Genomic DNA, 20,964 nt, shown 5'->3' on the forward strand with positions numbered 1-20,964 from the left:
ATGAGGTCATCTAAATACTACACAGGATAATTTTAAAGCACTAGATAAAACACCATATTAAAGACATATAGAAATCAGTGTTCACTTTGGTCTCTATTATGGTTAAAGTTGTTAATACCAAGAAGCAACACACACTCATTAAAGCCAGCTGGTGGTGGGTGCCAGTGGTTGGTAGCTGTAATTCAGGAGGTAATCAACACCATCATTTTCAAGCTGGTAACTCTCACACGTGTGAAGCCACAGATGTATTAAATGTCCTGATAGTTTCTCACAGTACAGCACTTTGCCGTAACTTTGCAGCTTTGCTCCAAGTAGACAATTTAACAACCATTCAGAGGTCAACCTCTCACTCTAACTGAACAACTATGACACAGATCACACAACCACCACATCTGAAAGAGGCTGCTGACAGCAATGTAAGACAGAATTGTTTGCTTTTAACAAGCTGTTCTTCCCTAAAACAAATAAACCTCATTAAGACAGCTGGAAAGTTAACGTCAGTGCAGCTGCACTTGTACATGCTTCCCCAAATTTTATAACCAAAGGGGAAATACACATATATATTTTATGATAAACATTTCTTAGAGAAAACAGTTAAATTAAATTAACTTTAAGACTTAATGAGATCTCCCATGTCCTGTATAATTCATCTTACAGCGAATGTTACAAAGTCTATTAACACGTATGGGCTTCTATTCACAAACTAAATACAACTAGCAGTAACTTGGGGTCACATTGGTGCAAAATAAAACTGGGCCAGAATATGAAAAAAATATCAGCAAAAAAAACACCCTATATTTATTTGTAGACGGACCAGTGCTAACAACATGATGTTTCTTGATCTTTTCCCCTACACTGCATGCCGAACTTCCAAGTTATAAGCAGGTGAAAATCCTTCTAAATCTTTCAATTGTAAAAATACATCCAAAGGCGTCTAGTAAAGACTAGAAATGCAAGTATATCTACTATAATCTGCCATGAAGCAATGAATAGCTCACAGGGCTAAGAGACTGGTAATGCCTCTTTCTTAGGAATTACAATTGTGTTGACATGGGGGGTGAGGTCAAGGGGCAACTAATTCACAGACCCTCTGCCCAACCCATTAGCAACTCCTGTAAACTGATGCGTCACACAGACCCTACCCCTCAGTAGCTAGAAATGGCATTGCACATCTACTTTATGTTCACTCCTTGGCAGCCAGTGCTAGTTAATTATGTGTCTGGGCTATAATGCTGCAATACACTTGGCCTCAGGGCAGCACAGACACAAATGAAGGAGATTGGCATCTCTGATACTTTTGCCCAGCACAAAAACACTCATACAACCAATCTCTCTTCCCAACCTCTTCCCGCTACCGACCGACCTCTGGGCAAAGTAGCTATTTCCAAGATTGCTTGTGTGTTCTGTTTTGCTTCAGTAGAAGAGTCCCTATAAGTCTTTAAACAAAATACATGATAACTTGAAGGAAATGCTGGGAGACGGCTAACTAGATGAGATGCTTCATTATTCACAAGTGTTCGTCAGAAACACGCAGTTGTGAATTGCTATCTATACTATAGATAACAAGGTCTGTACCAGAGCATTATCAGCCACTGTAAGGCTGGAGCAGCATAGAGGTATGCTATGCATCAACTATGAGGTAGCCTTTTGCTGTAAACAGAATAATATTTCACCCATGTAAATGGACACTGTGCTTACGTCAGTGATATTCACATGTGCAAGGAGGTGAGGAAGTCTCCTTTAGAGTACTTTTCACATGAAATAAAAATAGGAGAACCGATATCTGATATTCAGAAATTTTGATCTATGTCAAACTCAGAGGTTAGTTATTACTAACATCGGTACATAATACTTATATAAAGGTCTAAGTTATTTGGTTTGCTTTGAGTAAGCAGGACTGTAGACTATTCTGTAAAGAAACAAAAATACTATATGGTATGTTCCCTGAGCAAAGTTCTTTGTCCTGAGTGTGTTATGTAATAGTGATAATATTCTTATATAAAAAATAAACCCCAACTTTTAATCATAAGATAGGTTTAGTATGTGCTTATTTCAGTCTGGTGAGATGCTGAAAAATGATTTCAAGTTGCACCCATAAGGTCCATAGTTATAACATGTTTCTTTCTGTCTGTCTTTTTTTAAACCATGATCTCAGCTCTGAACTTTTTATATGTAAACAGGGAATGTCCAATTCTCAAGTCCATAATTTCCTATTTCTAATAAGGTCAAGGAACTTTGGTTTGAATTTTCAAAGTGGCTTACGTTTTGTACTTTTACTGTTAACCTGCTTATTATACCTGCTAAAAACTTAAGCAACGCCGCTTTGATCTGTCTACATAATTTAAATAAGCTTACGATCCTCACGTAAGGCAAGGAAGTACTTCTCTATCACATTCAATATCGTCAAAGGTGAGCTTTGCATCACAGCGCACTGACATTTCAGTATGTCCCATGGAGATTCTCACAGACACTGTCAACTCAAGCTGAATTGACAGTGATATGGCGGCCCAGCCCGAGGCTCGCTCTCCTTCTGTGTGGCTTGCTTGCTTAAATGGCAGCAACCGTACAACAAGCCTCCCTCGGCAGGACAAGTCGGGGAGGGCGCAGAAACTGTTCAGCTGAATGTGTCTCATTTGAATCATGCTATTTTCTGTTTCTGATTATCTGAGCTTACACCAACAGGCTCATACACAACTATATTTATTGCCAATGTTAAGCATCGCTACTAATTGGTACCTTCTTGGAGATGTTTCCGAAAGTGTCCATAACATCTAGAACCAGGATGACACCAGAATGAATGTTTTTCATGACTGAAACCTGAAGGAACGAATACCATGATTGGCCCTCAGCCAGTTTATTAATATAACTGAGGACTAACCTGAGAAGCGTCTCTGTCCCCATCATTGAATGTTCATCCTGAATCTCCCACATAGGTCCCTTCATTAGCAGTACTGAGGGAATTCCCCTAAGATGAACTGTATTGTATAAAATACTCCTAGCTCTCTGGTAGGAGAGGTTTGGGAACCTCCTGCCCCAGGCTCATCACTCTAGTCGCTCGCCATCAAACATGGTGCTTTTTAATATCATTCAAGGTCATATGTAATTGGGCAATTGTGAGCATCCACTTAATGTCCATTCTCAACCCTGGCATTTTACTCACATCTGTGATGTTTCGTTTGCTTGTTTTAGAAACAAGTTAGGCAACTCTCCAGGGAGAATAAAAACAGCCACCAAAAACATACAACAAACAACTGCAGTTTTCCTCCAAGGTCTTCAGTAGTAAACAAGGAGGCCTCCGCTCGAAGTGACGGCTGGAAGGATTGACTCAGTCAAGGGAAGCTGCTGTTGCCACAGTCCCTCAAAAACCTCACAACAAGTAAAAGATTATAACGAGTATCAAAATACCATTGAAAACAATCAAGTCACTACCTTTATACATTGCCCTCCCCTTCATTTCTCTGAATAGTCATCTAATTTACAATCAAAGCATTTGAATTAAAATCACTGAAATATCGGCATAGAAATTACACATTCATTGTCTTTTCTGGAGTTATGTATACCAGATTCAAAAAAGCTTATGGCAGTCAGAGGCATATGGAGTTAAGGTACTGCTTTCAAAGGGGGAGGGGTGGAGGACACATTCTACAGATATCAAGAAGAAGAGGCAATCCCAAATTCGGGAGAACTGATGTCTTAAAAACCTTTAGTACCATATGATTGGCAGCTCTGAGATCTGAAGTATCCTTTGGTTCACACAGAAGGTAACAGTCATTTTTTTTTTCCTAACGCAATATAAAGGGAATGGTATTTCAAGAAAAACTCCAAGGGTTATTTTCAAAACCATCTAAAATGCTTCACCTGAATTTTCAATTCTTGGGGATGTCCAATTCTGCGAGGGAGGGTGTGTGCTTACATCTCTATACACACATATATAAAGACAAACCCTCTTTACACGTCTACATTCTATAGAAAATCCTCCTACACACAGACTCAGGCTCTCTCCCTCTCACACAGGCACATACAGATACACAGAGCATCGCATCCTCTGAGTCACGTGACACATGACACCCTGCTCAAAGGTAATTTGCTTAGAGTGATTTGTCTGTTTAAAAAAATTCACTGTTCCTCAACAGGAGTTAAAAATCCCAGGTCAGCTGCTGTTTGTGCAATACTGTTCCCCTGTATTTGCATGAGGTAGACTTCCCAACCTGGGAGAGAAAACGATACGTTAAGAAAAAGGGTCATGTCTTTTTCCGTTTTTGAACGGAAGGCCCCGTTTTGCTTTGATCTTCTGGTGCTGCAGATGACTTTGTGGATGAAGCTTCTGCAGGTGACGTGCCTGGCCACTCTGAGACCTCGGACCTCGCCTCCTGAGGAAACGGTGGTGACGAATAGCCGTACCCCGCCCCCCCGCACCTCTCGAGGGAACGTTGAAGTGCGTGGCTGGGGCTCTGCTTCCGGTCTTCCCTGAGAACGGGCGGGCGGCTGCACCCAGTTCTGTGAGGGCAGTTCGCCACCATGTGCGTGATGCTCTGACAGCAATGGCACTTCTCTGGCCGAGGAGGAAGACTACATTCCTTAGCATGACGATCAAGGCCACCACCACTGTAGCATCGGTCTCCTTTTGGTTTTCTTTTTTGTAGTGTCTTCCCTTTGGGTTTTCTTTCACTTCCTAAACAGGGGCTCCCACCAGTCCTGTTACCCATATTGATTCAAGGCCTTTGGAAGATTTTTTAAATGTGAATTCCACTGGTTCTCCTTCTTTTAGGCTTCTAAATCCTTCCATGAATAATTTGCTTCGGTGTACAAATACATCAACTAGAATATCCACGGGGCTTCCCTCTCGGTTTATCATGGAGATGAATCCAAATCCCATTCACACCTTGAACCACTTACAGTGGCCAGTTCCGTGCAAAATCTGGGATTCCTCCTCTGCCTGCTCTGGCAGCTTCCCGGGCTCTTCTCTACCACCTTTGCTTGCCCCGCCTGGGGCTGATGAAACCTGGTTGAATGACCTCATTGTCTTCTGAAGAACATTTAAGAAATTTCCGCAATGAAGACACTAAATACATTCTGTAAGATATTACTTGAAAACACTCAATATTTATCAACGTGCAGTTAAAAAAAAAATTTTTGTTTTGGAGTACAAATCCTCGTAAGGCACCCGCATCCGGTGTTCCAGTCAATAGTCAGTTACTGCTCCTGCGAATGTATCGATTCTTCGTTGTTTTCTTTTCAAAAGCAACCTAAGCCCAAGTGCGTTTTTCTCTGTTCTCCTCAAATCCTTAATTCTAATTCATAAGCCATAGTTTCTTATTCTCAATAGACTGAATCTCTGAAACACTTTTCCTGCATTTCACAGACTTCTCATACCTCAGGCCATAGTTCCAGAACCATGTCCTCATGACTCCTGACCAAACCAAGTCCTAATTGTCTCACCCCTTTCTGAGCTCCTACAGTAGAATCAGACAACCCACTCACAAACTCTGGTATAGTTGCCCTGTGTGGTTCTCTAGTCAGTCATGGTAACCTTCATGAGAACAGGAATCTCCTGTCTTTATAACTAGCACCTCGCATGTCCCTGAGCAAAAATGGGTTCTTATTAATGCTAATTAAATTTAATTCTACAAGAGTTTCTAAATTACAAATATATTTATAACTTATAAAGAGTAAGGAGAAAAACCTTAAATCTTGTCAGAAAAATGGTTCATCCAAATTATACAATAACCCGAGGGGATGTGAGGATATATGTATACATATATCTGATTCACTTTGTTGTACAGCAGAAACTAACACAACATTGTAAAGCAATTATACTTCAATAAAGATTTAAAAAATTATACAATAACCCTAAGAGCAAGGACCTTTGAGTCATGTTTTTTCTCTTAAGCACCCAGCATTGTGCCTGACAGTAGAAATTTAATAAAAGTTTATTTTTTGGCCCATGGTTGCACAATATGAAACAGAATTAAATGCTATTAAATATGAGAAAAAGAGTATGTATCTAAAATCATTCTATTTTTCAAGGCAAATAGTAATCTGTTTGCTCAGCTAAGCAGATATATACCTGAAGAATTATAGGTCAGCATCCACTATACAAGAGCATATAATTAGGATTTCTGTTTATTTAGTGCATTATTATCTTAAATAGCATCACAATTTTTACACATAACAGGCAATAACATACAGAATCAATGAGCCACAGTCTCTAGGATCATAATTAAGAAACGGAAATCTGCTCAAGAGACTGCAGTTTTTATGACTTATGGTAAATTAATATGTCAGTATTTATTCTCAAAATGCAAAAAGAAAGGGTTGAGGTAAGAATGGGCAGGAAGAGGGAATTCTGATCTTGTCAGAAGTCTTTCATATTGATTCCGATTTACCAACAATGTAAGCCAAAGTTATATTTACAGCTACCAATGATTCACTCTTTATTGACTTAACTTGAATATTCTTTTTTATATTGTGATACTGACATTATAAAAACCACAGAACTGTCATTTTAAGTTTGGATTTAAATCTGTCCCAATTTCACAATTATGTTTTTACAAAATCCATATTTAAAGTGTTTTCATTAATATTTTATTTCTTGGCTTCTATGACAGAATATATCTGTTCTCTAAAAGCTAGAGTATATGCAGTTTGTGTTTCATCAGAAAAATTAAATGTGATAATTTATGTGACTCAATATATTACTACTGTGTTTTAGAACATCAGGAAACCTTTATTTCAAACCTTTTATATCCAGCATCTTTTCTCCTTGAGGGAAAATATAATTTTTTATAAGGATGTTGGTATAATATGAAATACTTTGAGGAGCAGTAGCTCATACTCTAATATCTAAATGTTTGCCCTTTAAGAAAGATTTTGCTTTTCCTTAAGATTTGTCTAAAATGATGATTCTTGCTTGGCCTAATGTCTCCAGAATGAATCCCTGCCCAACTCTACCATTCAGATAGTTCAGCCTGTAGATTTCCCATCCTTCAATGCAATATTAGCCAGAGGTATTGTTTAAACCTGATTCAGATTACGTCACTCCTCTGCTCAAAACACCAGTAACTTCTCATCTCAATCATAATAAAGGCCAAAGTCTTTAGAATGCCCTACCAAGACCACTGGAGTCTTGTTGCTCACAACCCCTTGCTGACCTCAACTCCTACCTCTCTCCCCCAGCACCTTGTTCCTTGAATATGCCTCTTCCACTCTCATCTCAGGACCTTTGCACTCACCACTGCCTCTACCTGCCTGGAATGCTCTTTGCCCATATATCTGCAGTTTTCCCTCATTTCCTTCAGGCTTCTGCTCAAATGATATCTTCCCATGAAGGTTTTCCCTGGCTACCATATAAACTAGCAACACTCTCTGCCAGCCCTATATTCTCCTTCACTGCTTTATTTTTCTCCATAGCACTTATTACTAAATGATCCCATAATATATTTACCTATTATTTATTATCTTCCTCCCCCATTAGAACATAAACTCCTCCAAAGCAAGGACTTTTTGTCTATTTTGCTCACTACTGTGACTTCAGTACCTATAGGAATACCTGGACACAGTTGGAACTCGATAAATATTTGTTAGATGAATGAATTCATTGTTGTAAATAGAAACACTTATTAATACTTATGAAACTCCAACCTACAGATGTAGCATGACATTTCTCTCTGAAATCAGTTCCCTACAAATTATATCTACATTAAGTATAACCCATTTATCTGTCATTAAAGAATTAAAGCATTTTAAACACAATAAAAGAGTAGAAATGGAGGACAACTTGTCATATGTCTAAACATTTAAGAGTTAATAAACAAGCTAAAAATGTTAATATACCTTTCTAGCTTGATAATATGCCTTATTAATGACAAACGCTTCAGGCCAAAATTTTCAGCTATTATTTGGAAATAATTGTTTGAAAATTCATTTCTATATCTTTTTGTTCTTGGTTTTGTGTGTGTGTGTGTGTGTGTGTGTGTGTGTGAGAGAGAGAGAGAGAGAGAGAGAGAGAGAGAGAAGGGGAAAGAGAGAGGGAGGGAGACAGAGAGGCAGAGAGAGAGACTGTATGTTGCCAAGAACTGAGTCCTCCTCACAGTGAATGTTTGAGGTACAGACTTTTTAAATATGTTCTGATCATCTCATTCATGAAAGCAGTAGCCAACTTCGTCCTAACAGAACCAAATTTGAGTGCCTTTTCATGTTGGCCCAACAGCCCTAGCTATTATTCACTGTGCAAAGAAACTGAACTGGGAAGTGATACCAAAAGTGCTTTCAGTGTAATCCAGCAGCTTTCCATGCTCTTCTGCCATAATAAAAAATGCAAAATGGTTGAGAGAAACCAATACGTAAGTGAAAAAGAATGCAAGAGGGATTTAATTCACGTGAGAGTTATTAGTCCCTTTGGGAAATAACGAAGTGCAGACAACGTGCCCTACCCCCAAAGGACCACATAATCCAGATGCAAAAAGAAAATATAAAGATATGAATAATTCACTCAACAATATAATTCCAGGACAACTTATAAATAAGGCATAGCAGTGTGATTAGAGCTGTACTTACGAGTCTTGAAATAAATGTGAAAAGTAGAACTTGCCTCAGCTTTAACAAGGAAGACAATAATAATAATAATAGTTATCATTATTTTGTATCATTTATTTTGTGCCAGGCATTGTTCTAAGTGCTTTTCATATATGAACACATTTAATTCTAGAAACAATAGTGAGAAAGGTACCATTATTATCCTCAATTTATAGGTCAGGAAAATAAGCCACTTAAAGTTCAAGTCACTTGCCCATGGTGGTAGAGTTGGGATTTGAATTCAAGCAGTGTGGCTCTGGAGTTCCTGCTGTTAACTACTACTCAATGTTGCCTTTGCCCTAAACAATATAAACATAATTAAAATAATAGTGCCTTAGTTGTATAAAGTGATTTATGGTGCACAAAATGTCACTCTATATTCATTCCCTTATTGCAGACTTTTACAACTACTCTGAGAATTACACATGACCATGTTATTCCTGTGTTACAGTTAAGAAGTTTTGAATTTTTAGGTAAGCAAAGGCAAGAAAAAATATTCCACACGTGAGGCAAAATAAAAGATGTATGGGATTAATAAAGTAATGGGGTCTCTGTCCCTGATCTCCTAAGGGCATTATTTGAACAGAGCACAGGCACAGTTCCCAACCACAATCAATAATTTTCAGAGCTGGTCCCTTATAAACTCTCAACTAGAAAATGCTGTCTCTCAGGTGTCTCACACAGGTGCACACATTTCCCTAAATTTACAAGGGCACTGCCCTGTGAATAGAACTGTTCTTCTTGTTTAACAAAATATTTAAATTCTCAGTCTGAAGGAGGATTCCCCAAAGCAGTGTTTATAGTTTATACTTTCAACCAAAATGTACTCACCTGAAGAAAAGAGAATGTCTGTCCTCAAAATAAATTCTATTGTCTAACCTAGATTAGCTGAGCTGATTGAAGCTTCAATATGGGAATTTTCAAATTGCAGCAGTTATGTGTCATTATTCAATGGCAATAACTAACATTGATGTCATGCTTTCTCTGGGCCAGGCTCTATGCTAAGCATTTTAAATGCATATTCTCCTTTCAGTCAGCAGGACAATGTGAGAAAAGAAACATTAGTTGTTCCTGCTTAGTAGATAAAGAAATCAAGTTTCAGAGAAGTAATTTCCCTGAGGTCACCCACTTAGTAAACATTATGGGCACTGAGACCCAAATCTTTCTGCCTAATAGCCCATGCTATCGTATTATCTGAGGTTGTTTGCTGTACATCATAATGGAAACACTAACCACAGAAGTTACAAATTCAAAAATTAAAAAAAAATAATAACAATGAGCTCTTCTTGTAGTAACTAGAAAGAGGAAACTTTCTGTGTGGGAGTCACTTCTGCTCCTTATGCAGCTATGTTTAGTTAAACCATGTGAAAGGTCCATTTTTTAAGGTCACAAATAGATATAGGTAATGACATATAATTCAACATTAATAGGCGTGGAATAAGGGGGCCTGAGTTCTAGGTCAAAGATTGCAATGTTACATTCAGCTGGGGATTATAAACATGTATTAAAATGACTAGCCCCAAAGTCTGGAGTGAAGAAAGTATTTCTGGTATGAACCTATGTTACCTTTGGCCCCAATGTTTAACTCCTTCTTTATGAAATAACCTAAATTTGCATTGGGAGATCTGTTCTTCCATTGGATACAGTCTGGTGGGACAGTTCATTAAGATGTTTTTTCTCTCTTCCCAGAGAAGGGTGGTACATGATTCAAGCCAGACCAATCACACATTTGAAAGCACTGGAGTTGATTCATGCCCCCCCCAAACAAAACCTGTCTATGCGTTTTTGCAGTTGTTACTTTAGTTCCTGTCCTTTAAAGCTTGATTCCTAAACTCTCCTTCCATTGCTTAAACTCTCTCATATTCAAAACAATATTTTTTCTGATTGACTAGATGTTAATTCTAGTTAATTCTGTTTAATTCCATTAAATTATATTAAATCTGCTTAATTCTAGTTAATTCTGATTAACTAGTATCAATTTCCAATGTTTGGAACCAAAGAACCTCAAAAGATTCATTTTAGCAAGACATAGCTTGTGGACCAAGGGTAGTGGATGAGACTGAAGTTTATGGTAAGGATAAAAATCAGGGTAACAAAGAGTAGGTGGGTAGAGGAGTTAGATAAATTTATGATACAAGCAGGTTCGAGATCATTTGGGACAGGCTAGGGGATGACTTTATAGGTGGATGTTAGTTATTATCAATATTCTAGTTTTTGTGTTGGATGATGGGTTCTTGGATGCTTATTTTAAAATAAGTAAATACATACATGCATAAGTAAATACAACATAAATATTGAGTTGGCCAAAAAGTGCTTTCAGTTTTTAAGTAAAAGTAAAGCACACATTTTTCATTTTCACCAAGAACTTTATTGAATAACATATTCACCCTTTTGTTCCACGACCTTCTGCCATCTTTCAGGCAACTTCATAATTCCATCTTCCCAAAACTTTTTATCTTTTTGAGCAAGGAACTGTTCCATGTGCCTTTTACAGTCTTCCAGGGAATTGAAATTTTTTCTATTAAGACAATTTTGTAAAGACCAAAATAAATGGAAATCTGAAGGTGCAATGTCTGGTGAATATGGCAGATGAATCAGAACTTCCTAGCCAAGCTGTAACAGTTTTGACCTGGTCATCAAAGAAACTCAAAAAGAAACTCAAAAATGAGGTCTTGCGTTATCCTGATGGAAGATTAGGTGTTTTCTGTTGACTAATTCTGGACACTTCTCGACGAGTGCTGCTATCAGTTGGTCTAATTGGGAGCAGTATTTGTTGGAATTACTCGTTTGGTTTTCCAGAAGGAGCTCATGATAGAGGACTTCCTTCCAATCCCACCTTATATACAACATCACCTTCTTTGGATGAAGACTGGCCTTTGGTGTGGTTGGTGGTGGTTCATTTCCTTTGCCCCACGATCTCTTCTGTTCCACATTATTGTACAGTATCCATTTTTCATTGCCTGTCACAATTTGTTTTAAAAATGGAACATTTTCATTACATTTAAGTAGAGAATCGCATGCGGAAATGTGGTCAAGAAGGTTTTTTTTTGCTTAACTTAGGTGGAACCCAAACATGAAAGTGATGAACATAACGAAGCTGGTACAAATGATTTTCAGCGCTTGATTTGGATATTTTGAGTATGTTGGCTATCTCCTGCATGGTATAACATTGATTGTTCTCAACTAATGTCTCAATTTGATCGCTATCAGCTTCAACTGGTCTACCCAACTGTGGAGCACCGTCCAACAATAAATCTCCAGCATGTAACTTTACAAACCACTTTTGACACATTTGATCAGTCACAGCACCTTCTCCATAACTGCATAAATCTTTTTTTGCGTTTCAGTTGTGTTTTTACCTTTCTTGAAATAATGCATGATATGCCTAAAATGTTGCTTTTTTCTTCCATCTTCAATATTAAAATGGCTACACAAAAATTCACCAATTTTGATGTCTTTTTTTAAATGCATGCTGATATGACAGCTATCACATACAATCTAACAAAATTGTTTCGAATGAAGTTAAAGACAACTAAGTGCTACTGGAACCATCGTACAGAAAAAAACAAACGAAACTTTTGGCCGACCCAATAAAAACACAAACAACAAATAAATAAATAAATACCTTAAGTCATAGACCAGTGATGCAAATGTGTGATGAAACAAGAATTGTGATTATCCTAATTTCGTACACTTACAATAAATAGTATTTTTGGAGAGGTAGGAATTGTAAAGAAAATTTTAAATTAGGAAATGACTGAAAACAAAAATGCAATTTTCTATTCAACTAACCCCTCCAAGGACTTCTTTTAGATAAATTGTTGCAACACCTAAAGGAGAAAAAGTTGAGTTTACTCCAAAGGCTATTTGATAACATTCTAAATCCTAAAATAATTTAGCAGTGGAAACTTGAAAAATAAATATTAATGAAATTAGATTCACTGAGTTTCCTATCTGGTCCTTCTGTTCTCCTAGGGCACGATCCTTTAATTCAATAATGAAATACATTTTAGCAATCATTTCAGCAGGGTCATCACCAAAAATCTCATGTTCTTCACTTGATTTAATTAGTTTTAAACACAGTGTTATCCTTACAGAAGCCTAACTTGCTATTTTAGGAAAAAAAGAAAAAATGAAAGGGAGGGTGATATGCAAATGATTCTGACTGAAAGAAATACTGAGGAGTTGATGATTACTATCTGAATAGACTCTAAGTCATGAGAAATATGAAATGCAATGACAAAGGCAGCCAAAGGGCAGAATTCTTCAGAGGCTTACACTGTTGAGCGCTGATCATAATTCCGATCAAGGTCTTGACTAAAATTCTAGGAAAAAATACTATTTAAAAAATATTTTATTCAACTTTAAAAATTTGCAATGTCTAGCATATACAGGTATAATAGTCATGGAATGCCTAGATCATGATTAGTGTGAATAGTCAGTAGAAGAAAAGAAACAAAGTATAAGTTTTCCAAATCCCAATATATTTTTGTACATATTTGTATATATTTCTATGTGATTACATGTAGGCCAATTGAGTATAAGCTATACATCAAAGACTTAGATACATCAAACTTTAGAACTGAAAAGAACTTAAATGTTTTTTTAGTCTGACTCTCTCATTTCCTTATTTTAAGACAATAATGTATCTGAAAACTTTGTGGATTCTATAGTTTTGCTATTATTTTAAAAGATGAGAATTCTGAGGTCCACCAAGAGTTAAGTAACTTACTATGTCACACAGCTAGCTGGTGGCCAGCGTTAAAATGGAACGAAGACCTCCTATACCCTAATACTCTTCTAAGATGTATTTATTAAACACCAACTGTATACCAAGGGTTACAGTGTTATGAAGAAAGACAAGATTCCCAGAAGACAATAAGCAAGCAAACAACAATAGCAAAAATCAGTGATTTAAATAATAACATGATTAAAAGGTCGAAATTGGAGGAGATGGTAGGGAGTAGTCTAATGCAAATGAAGATATTAAATAGGGTATTCAGGGAAGGGATCTCTGAAAATTTAGGACTGGGATATAAATCATGAAGAGGAAACAGCTGTCATAGATTATGCTGTGAATGAAGAAAATACCAAAGGCAAAGCCATGAATCCCTTTCCAGTGTGATATATATATAAGGTGTAAAATAACATCCCAGAAGGACCATATTTTAACCCCCTATTTGATCCTAAAAATCAAGTTCTTTCCATTATACCACACTGTTTACATGTGGCTTAGTTTCTCATCGAATCTCCCCAAAACAGAGAGATCACATATATATTTAACATATATGCACAGAATTTCACAGTTTTGTAAAATGCTTTAAAACGCATTATTTACAATAATCCTATACAGTAAGCAAGGCAGTTATTATTGGGAGAAATCCATAGTGGAATGAAATGAACACCAGTTTTAAAATTAGGGTTCAAAGCTGGTCCTACCATTTATCAACTTGACTCCTTGAGCATATAACTTAAATTCTCTGAAACTAGATTTCTTCATTGGTCAAACAAAGATAAGTATGCCTTTTTATGGGATGTTATAAGAATAAAGTAAAGATATTCTTTAAAATGGTAGTTGACTTATAAGGATGTGCTGAAGAATTTTAAATTAACAGTTCTCAATAAATGCAATTTTCAGTTAAGGAATGAATGTTGGCACCCCCAAAACTTTCAGTAGTATATGAAAGCCATAGCAGAAGTGTATTAGAAATTTAAATCTTGGCATTTAGAATTTTATTCTTCCAATTTTTCTTCTAATATTGTCTAATTACATATGAACTGAGTTTTTTTTTTAACATCTTTATTGGAGTATAATTGCTTTACAATGGTGTGCTAGTTTCTGCTTTAGAACAAAGTGAATTAGCTATACATATACATACATCCCCGTATCTCCTCCCTCTTACATCTCCCTCCCACCCTCCCTATCCCACCCCTCTAGGTGGTCACAAAGCACCCAGCTGATCTCCCTGTTCTATGTGGCTGCTTCCCACTAGCTATCTATTTTACATTTGGTAGTATATATAAGTCCATGACACTCTCTCACTTCATCCCAGCTTACCCTTCCCCCTCCCCGTGTCCTCAAGTCCATTCTCTACGTCTGCATCTTTATTCCTATCCTGCCCCTAGGTTCTTCAGAACCTTTCTTTTTTTTTTTTAATTCCATAAATATGTGTTAGCATACGGTATTTGTTTTTCTCTTTCTGACTTACTTTACTCTGTATGACATTCTCTAGGTCTATCCACCTCACTACAAATAACTCAGTTTCATTTCTTTTCATGGCTGAGTAATATTCCATTGTATATATGTGCCACATCTTCTTTATCCATTCATCTGTCGATGGACACTTAGGTTGCTTCCATATCCTGGCTATTGTAAAAAGAGCTGCAGTGAACATTGTGGTACATGACTCTTTTTGAATTATGGTTTTCTCAGGGTATATGCCCAGTAGTGGGATTGCTGGGTCGTATGGTAGTTCTATTTTTAGATTTTAAGGAGCCTCCATACTGTTCTCCATAGTGGCTGTTTCAATTTACATTCCCACCAACACTGCAAGAGTGTTCCCTTTTCTCCACACCCTCTCCAGCATTTGTTTGTAGATTTTTTGATGATGGCCATTCTGACTGGTGTGAGATGATATCTCATTGTAGTTTTGATTTGCATTTCTCTGATGATTAATGATGTTGATCATTCTTTCATGTGTTTGTTGGCATTCTGTATATCTTCTTTGGACAAATGTCTATTTAGGTCTTTTGCCCATTTTTGGATTGGGTTGTTTTTTTGTTATTGAGCTGCATGAGCTGTTTGTAAATTTTGGAGATTAATCCTTTGTCATTTGCTTCATTTGCAAATATTTTCTCACATTCTGAGGGTTGTCTTTTGGTCTTGATTATGGTTTCCTTTGCTGTGCAAAAGCTTTGAAGTTTCATTAGGTCCCATTTGTTTATTTTTGTTTTTATTTCCATTTCTCTAGGAGGTGGGTCAAAAAGGATCTTGCTGTGATTGATGTCATAGAGTGTTCTGCCTATGTCTTCCTCTAAGAGTTTAATAGTGTCTGGCCTTACATTTAGGTCTTTAATCCATTTTGATTTCATTTTTGTGTATGGTGTTAGGGAGTTGAACTGAGTCTTTATGCTGTTGAAACATGGTAATGTTAATGATCACAATTATTTCTAAATATCTGCTAGTTATGGTTTGGACCTGGCTTTTTGGTGTAGTTGGTGGTGATGATGTTGGTAGTAGTTTGGTTTTTTTTCATTATTTACATTGGAGGTTAGTTTGTTGTTTGTTTTGTTTTGTTTTTCTTTGCTTTACTTTGGGGTTGTATGAAGGACTTGTGAACATACAGGAAGAATGGGAGAATTGTGATATTAATGAAGCAATGGTATTTGTTGTTTGGATTTTGTGCTAACCTACTCTAAGTTTAGAGGATTTATTCTTTATGAAGCAAGGGAAGGCTAACATTTTATAAGTAAATCAGAATACATATGTATGACAGTGTTTTCTCCTCATATTTTCATTTAAGCTTTTTCATATTCATCCAAGTAGTCCAACCAACCTTTCCAACCACACTAATATCTTAGGGAAGAAAATTATTCTGTTTTTATGATTTAGTCAGAGCTTTGACTACCTTAAATTGAAAAATATTCCTGTTGCTTTTTGAAAACTTTCCTCAAGTGAACTCAGATTTATGTAAGAATAATCCCATAGAGACAAAAGAAACAGAGTTTTCAAAGATATAACCACATAAAAACTGCACATTTTGCATTTATCAGACACCACCGTTTATACTTTTTATCTGACAATTACACTAGAGAGAAGCTGTTATATGTCCTGGTCTGCATCAAAAGGTCAATGTTGGTCCTTTGGAGGATGAAACAGATATAGAAGAGAAGAAGATCAAGATGAAGTCCTAATATTATGGAGCATCATGCAACAATACTCCATAATCCTTCCAGTCATTTCTAATGTTATATCATATCCATGCTACAATGAGGAAACTGAGATTCAGAAAAGATAAGTTGTTTATTCAATGCCACAGAAAAAGTGACAGAATTGGCATTTGATCCCCAGTCTCTCCAGAGGGGATCTTCCTAATGTATAGGTTCTCTCCAATTTAGGGCATTTTAAAGATTTCACAGCAATGTTGCATACACTAGCTCATCTCCAGCCTAGATTGAGTTCATTTAATTAGCAATGATGGAAACAGGAGGCCAAATGCTAAATAGAATCAATTCAGCCAAACCCTTCCATATGCACCATTTTCAGTTTATACTCCAATTATTCTTTAATCTCACAATTTCAGAACAAAAACTCATTTGTTAGGAAAAAAAGGACTTGGGAAGAACTTATAAGCACTGATTACTTTTTGAAATATATGGCTGTAAAAGACAAATTGCTTTCCGGCTTCTTTATTATGCTAGCTAATGCTTATCATTTCATACACGCGTCAAACACTAATTGATGAAACTTTGAAAGAGGAAAGGAAAGAACAGTATCTCACTTTGAAATATCTTTGAGAACTGAAAATTAAAATGAACATAAAATAATCGGGGGCGGAGAGAAACTCACACTCTCTTCATTTCAACCAAGCGCTCATAAAAGACACCAATTCATACCTCCCACCTGCTTGGCAATTTGAGAAGAAAGACCAGCTTACTCATCTGCTCTTTGGATTAATTCTAACATCTTTGATGATAAGTTTACTTGTTTTCATTCAGTAGTTGTGTGTTTGTATCATTTTCCACACAATAAACCCACCACTCAAAACAAGTTTGATGTGTATTTTTCATAAAGCTAATTAGGCAGCAGGCAGTTTGAAAGACTCCTTTGCAAATCACATTAGCAGTTGGATAATTTCTCCAGGGAAGAGTGGGAGGAGCCCTGGGTCTTTTAAAATTCCAAATAGATCTTTATTTTCATCATGTCTTTTTTTCCTTAACAAAGTTAACTTCTTTAAGTGTCACTGAGAGACAGAGCTACGGCCATCTTGAACGCTGATTCCTTGGTAGAGAGCTCAGGATCATACTTGGTGGATGCAGCACATTGAATTAATTGGAGAAGGGACCAAATTTATATGACTACTGAACACTTACACACTCATTAATTCTTCCAGACTTTGCAGAAATCATTTAATGCCACAGGGTTTTGTTACTAGTCCATTGTTTCCATTTCCCCTTTTCAAGGTCACTGAAATGTTTCAGTGAAATAATGGTGCTCCAGTTGCCTCAAATAATTAATGTGTCTCTAATGTATCTTTCCAACAGAACATGCTTTAGCTATTAGTGAGACTAAAGGCTCTTATTAGTGCCTTCCATCAGGAACCAAAGATTTCTAGAGTGTCAGAAGTTTATGAAACTAAAGACTACACCCTTGTAACATTCCATTTTATATTTCTTTTAATATTATTTTAATTATCTTGAATGCAGAGCAATTAGCTGAGACTAGTCCAAAATTAGTTCATCTAAAGAATTCACCAATTTTTAAAAATTAAATTTTTTACTTTAGTAACATAATTATACCAACAAATAACTATCAAGATTTTAGGCAGGGCTTTTCAGCTAGAAATCAGCTTTTCTTTTATTGACTGCATGAATTCAGTAAAAAATGATTGAAAACAGATTTCCTACAAAGGCTATAATTTCTTTTCTCCCTCTTTTCTCTCTCTTTTTAACTTAAAAGTTATTTAGTTACAAAGGAACCACAATTTTCAACAGAAAATGTAAACATAAATTTCAAATGAATCCAAGAAGAATCATCACAAATTCTGAATTTATAACAACTAAGATTTTACTAGAATAAAAACAAGATTCAGTCATTCCTTCATTATTTATTGAACATTTAATATACCCTTCTGTAAATGTATTCAGTATGTTATTGAATAAAATAATCTGTGATTGAGTGAGAGAGATAATAAGAATGCTGGATAGTGCTAAGTACAAGACAAATAAGAAAAATGAGGACAGTATATGGGAATTAGGAGTGTCTGAATGCACAAGTTGTAATTTTACATGGTCTGGCCAGGGTAGGCCTCATACAGGAGGTAACGTGTGATCACAACTTAAAGGAAGTAAGGAGGGAATCATGCTGGGTCTAGATTTTCCCGCAGAGGAAAGGCAAGTGTAAGGTCCCCAAAGTGTAAACATCCTGGTAGATTTGAAAAAATCACAGGATTAATGTGGCTACAGGAGATTCAGCAAAGGGGAGCATAAAAGAGATAAAAATAAAGAGGCAATTTGGCGATGGGGAAGGAGGAGGCAATCAGAAGGGACTTGGAAGGACTTTGGTTTCCTTCTTAGTAAAAGGGGGAGCCATTGGAGAGTTCTGAGCAAAGCATGACATTGTCTAATATATTTTTGAAAGTATCTTCTGGCCACTGTGTTGAGAATAGATTGCAGGAAGGCAGGGATAGAAGCAGGGTGACCAGCTGGGGGCTATTATACCAAACAAGGTAAGAAATTACGGCTTGAACCAGAAATGATGTAAAAGGTACTGACTTCAATGACACTCTTTCAGATCCCTTTGAGCCTCAAGTACTTTGTTGTCTCTAAATAACATGATTTTCTGGGCTGTATTATCATATATATTTTTGTCATATTTCTCCCTCAACAGACTGTGAGCACCTCAAACACAGGAACCATATCTCATTCATTTTTTACTCTCAAAGCATTCTGCCAAGCATGTGAGGGTACTGTATAAACTATTGTGAAATAAACAAGTTAAAATTAATCTCAATGAACAATGTATTTTTCACTTCAGAATAATTTTTAATATGTAATTGAGAGGTAAAAAATATAAGAAGGCTGAATATTAATAGGCCAGCAAGAATTACTAAGCTTTGAAATAGCAAAATGGATATATTTTGTGCATTCTTCCCCTGTGAAGTAATTCACATTTACATTCTTTAAATTAGGCTGTTAATGCTAAACCCTTTGATATCCTAATTAGTAAGAAAAATGACAATATTTTCAGAAGTAATTACTTAGGAAAGAAACAGTTCTTTTAAAAAAAAACACAGACCTGACAGAATGGAGTTACATTACATTACAGAACTACATACAATATATAATGTAATATAGAATTATAGAATTACATTAGTGTTCATGAGTGTCTCCAAACCTAGGAGAATCTATATTAGCTTAGGATTGCTGGATCTGATTTGAAAAATATTTCATGTGCCACAAAGAATATAAAAATGTCAAAATCTTCCACCAAAAATAACTAAAAGGAATTGTAAAATAATGTTTTTTAATCCTTTATGTTTTTAACAGGAATATACAAAATAATACTGATTTCCCTTTTTGAAGAATTTGTTTTTATCTGATCATAAACCAAATATACATTCATTATAAAAATGAAGGTTTTTTTTAATCACATAATTTTTTGCCAACAAAACATTTTGTTATATTTCTAACTTTTTTCAGTGTAAAAATTTGCATATTTCTTATTTTACAAAATTGAAATTACATTATATATAACTTCATAGCATATACTTTTTACTTATCATATCTGACCATTTTCCCATGTCATTAAATATTTCTGAAGATGTGTTTTACTGCATTTGTGTTACCATTTTTCTACTGTTTTCAGCTGATCAAATATATACTGAGTACCTACTATATGCTAGGCAATACGTTAAGCGCTAGACCCAGTCTCATGAAGTACTTGCTCTTTCAGAGAGCTTACATTCAACAAATGGTCCAGGTAAAGTGCAATGAGTGCTATAGGATGCTATGGAAACAGTGGCCCACCTAACTTACTCTAGGAAAATCAGGCTACATTGAAGCTGAGACCTGCAGAATAAGTAGGAGATAACAATCTGTGTTGAGGGATTTCTGGATTGTATTCCAGGCAAAGGAAAATGTGTGTTCCAGGCAGAGGTGTGTGTGGTCAAGAAAGCCCATGTCTCATTCAAGGTGGCAAGAGGAAAAAATAGAGTAGTTAGGAATGTGGTATGGAGACTGAGGTTCCAAATGACAACATCCATTAAACAGCTTAATATACAAGTCTAGTGTTCAATAGAGGTCACTTAGCTAGAAACAGGGATTTGGGCATGTTTAATATATGTCTGGTGATTATTCTATTCACCAATCTAAAATCACTTGATTATTTTAGGAAGGCAAAAACCTATTATTTATATGGTTTGTACATTACAACAATATGGTATTTTATATACAGTTGGTGCAAAAGTATAATTTGAACAATAAATATTTGCTATTTGAATACTGCAACAATTATTTGTGATTGTTGCTAGAGGTACAAGCTGGTACATTAAAGAGTCTAATTTTTCTCAGATTACCAAAACTGGGCAAAAATTAAGAAAACTAAAATTTAAGAAAACATTAAAAGTTATTTTCTTTCCAGAGATATATTCTTTCTATATTTCAGCTGCA

At 36.1% G+C, this 20,964-nt stretch overlaps 1 pseudogene; it reads right to left on the minus strand.

Annotated features, from left to right (window-relative positions):
- Positions 1-4,193: 4,193 nt before the first annotated feature.
- LOC111179184 (protein lin-28 homolog B pseudogene) lies at positions 4,194-5,516 on the minus strand (annotated as a pseudogene).
- Positions 5,517-20,964: the final 15,448 nt, after the last annotated feature.

The sequence above is a fragment of the Delphinapterus leucas genome, chromosome 4 (genome assembly GCF_059928025.1).
Source record: "Delphinapterus leucas isolate spDelLeu-1000000601 "Yukka" chromosome 4, BTC_Dleu_Yukka2, whole genome shotgun sequence".
NCBI classification, from domain to species: Eukaryota; Metazoa; Chordata; class Mammalia; order Artiodactyla; family Monodontidae; genus Delphinapterus; species Delphinapterus leucas.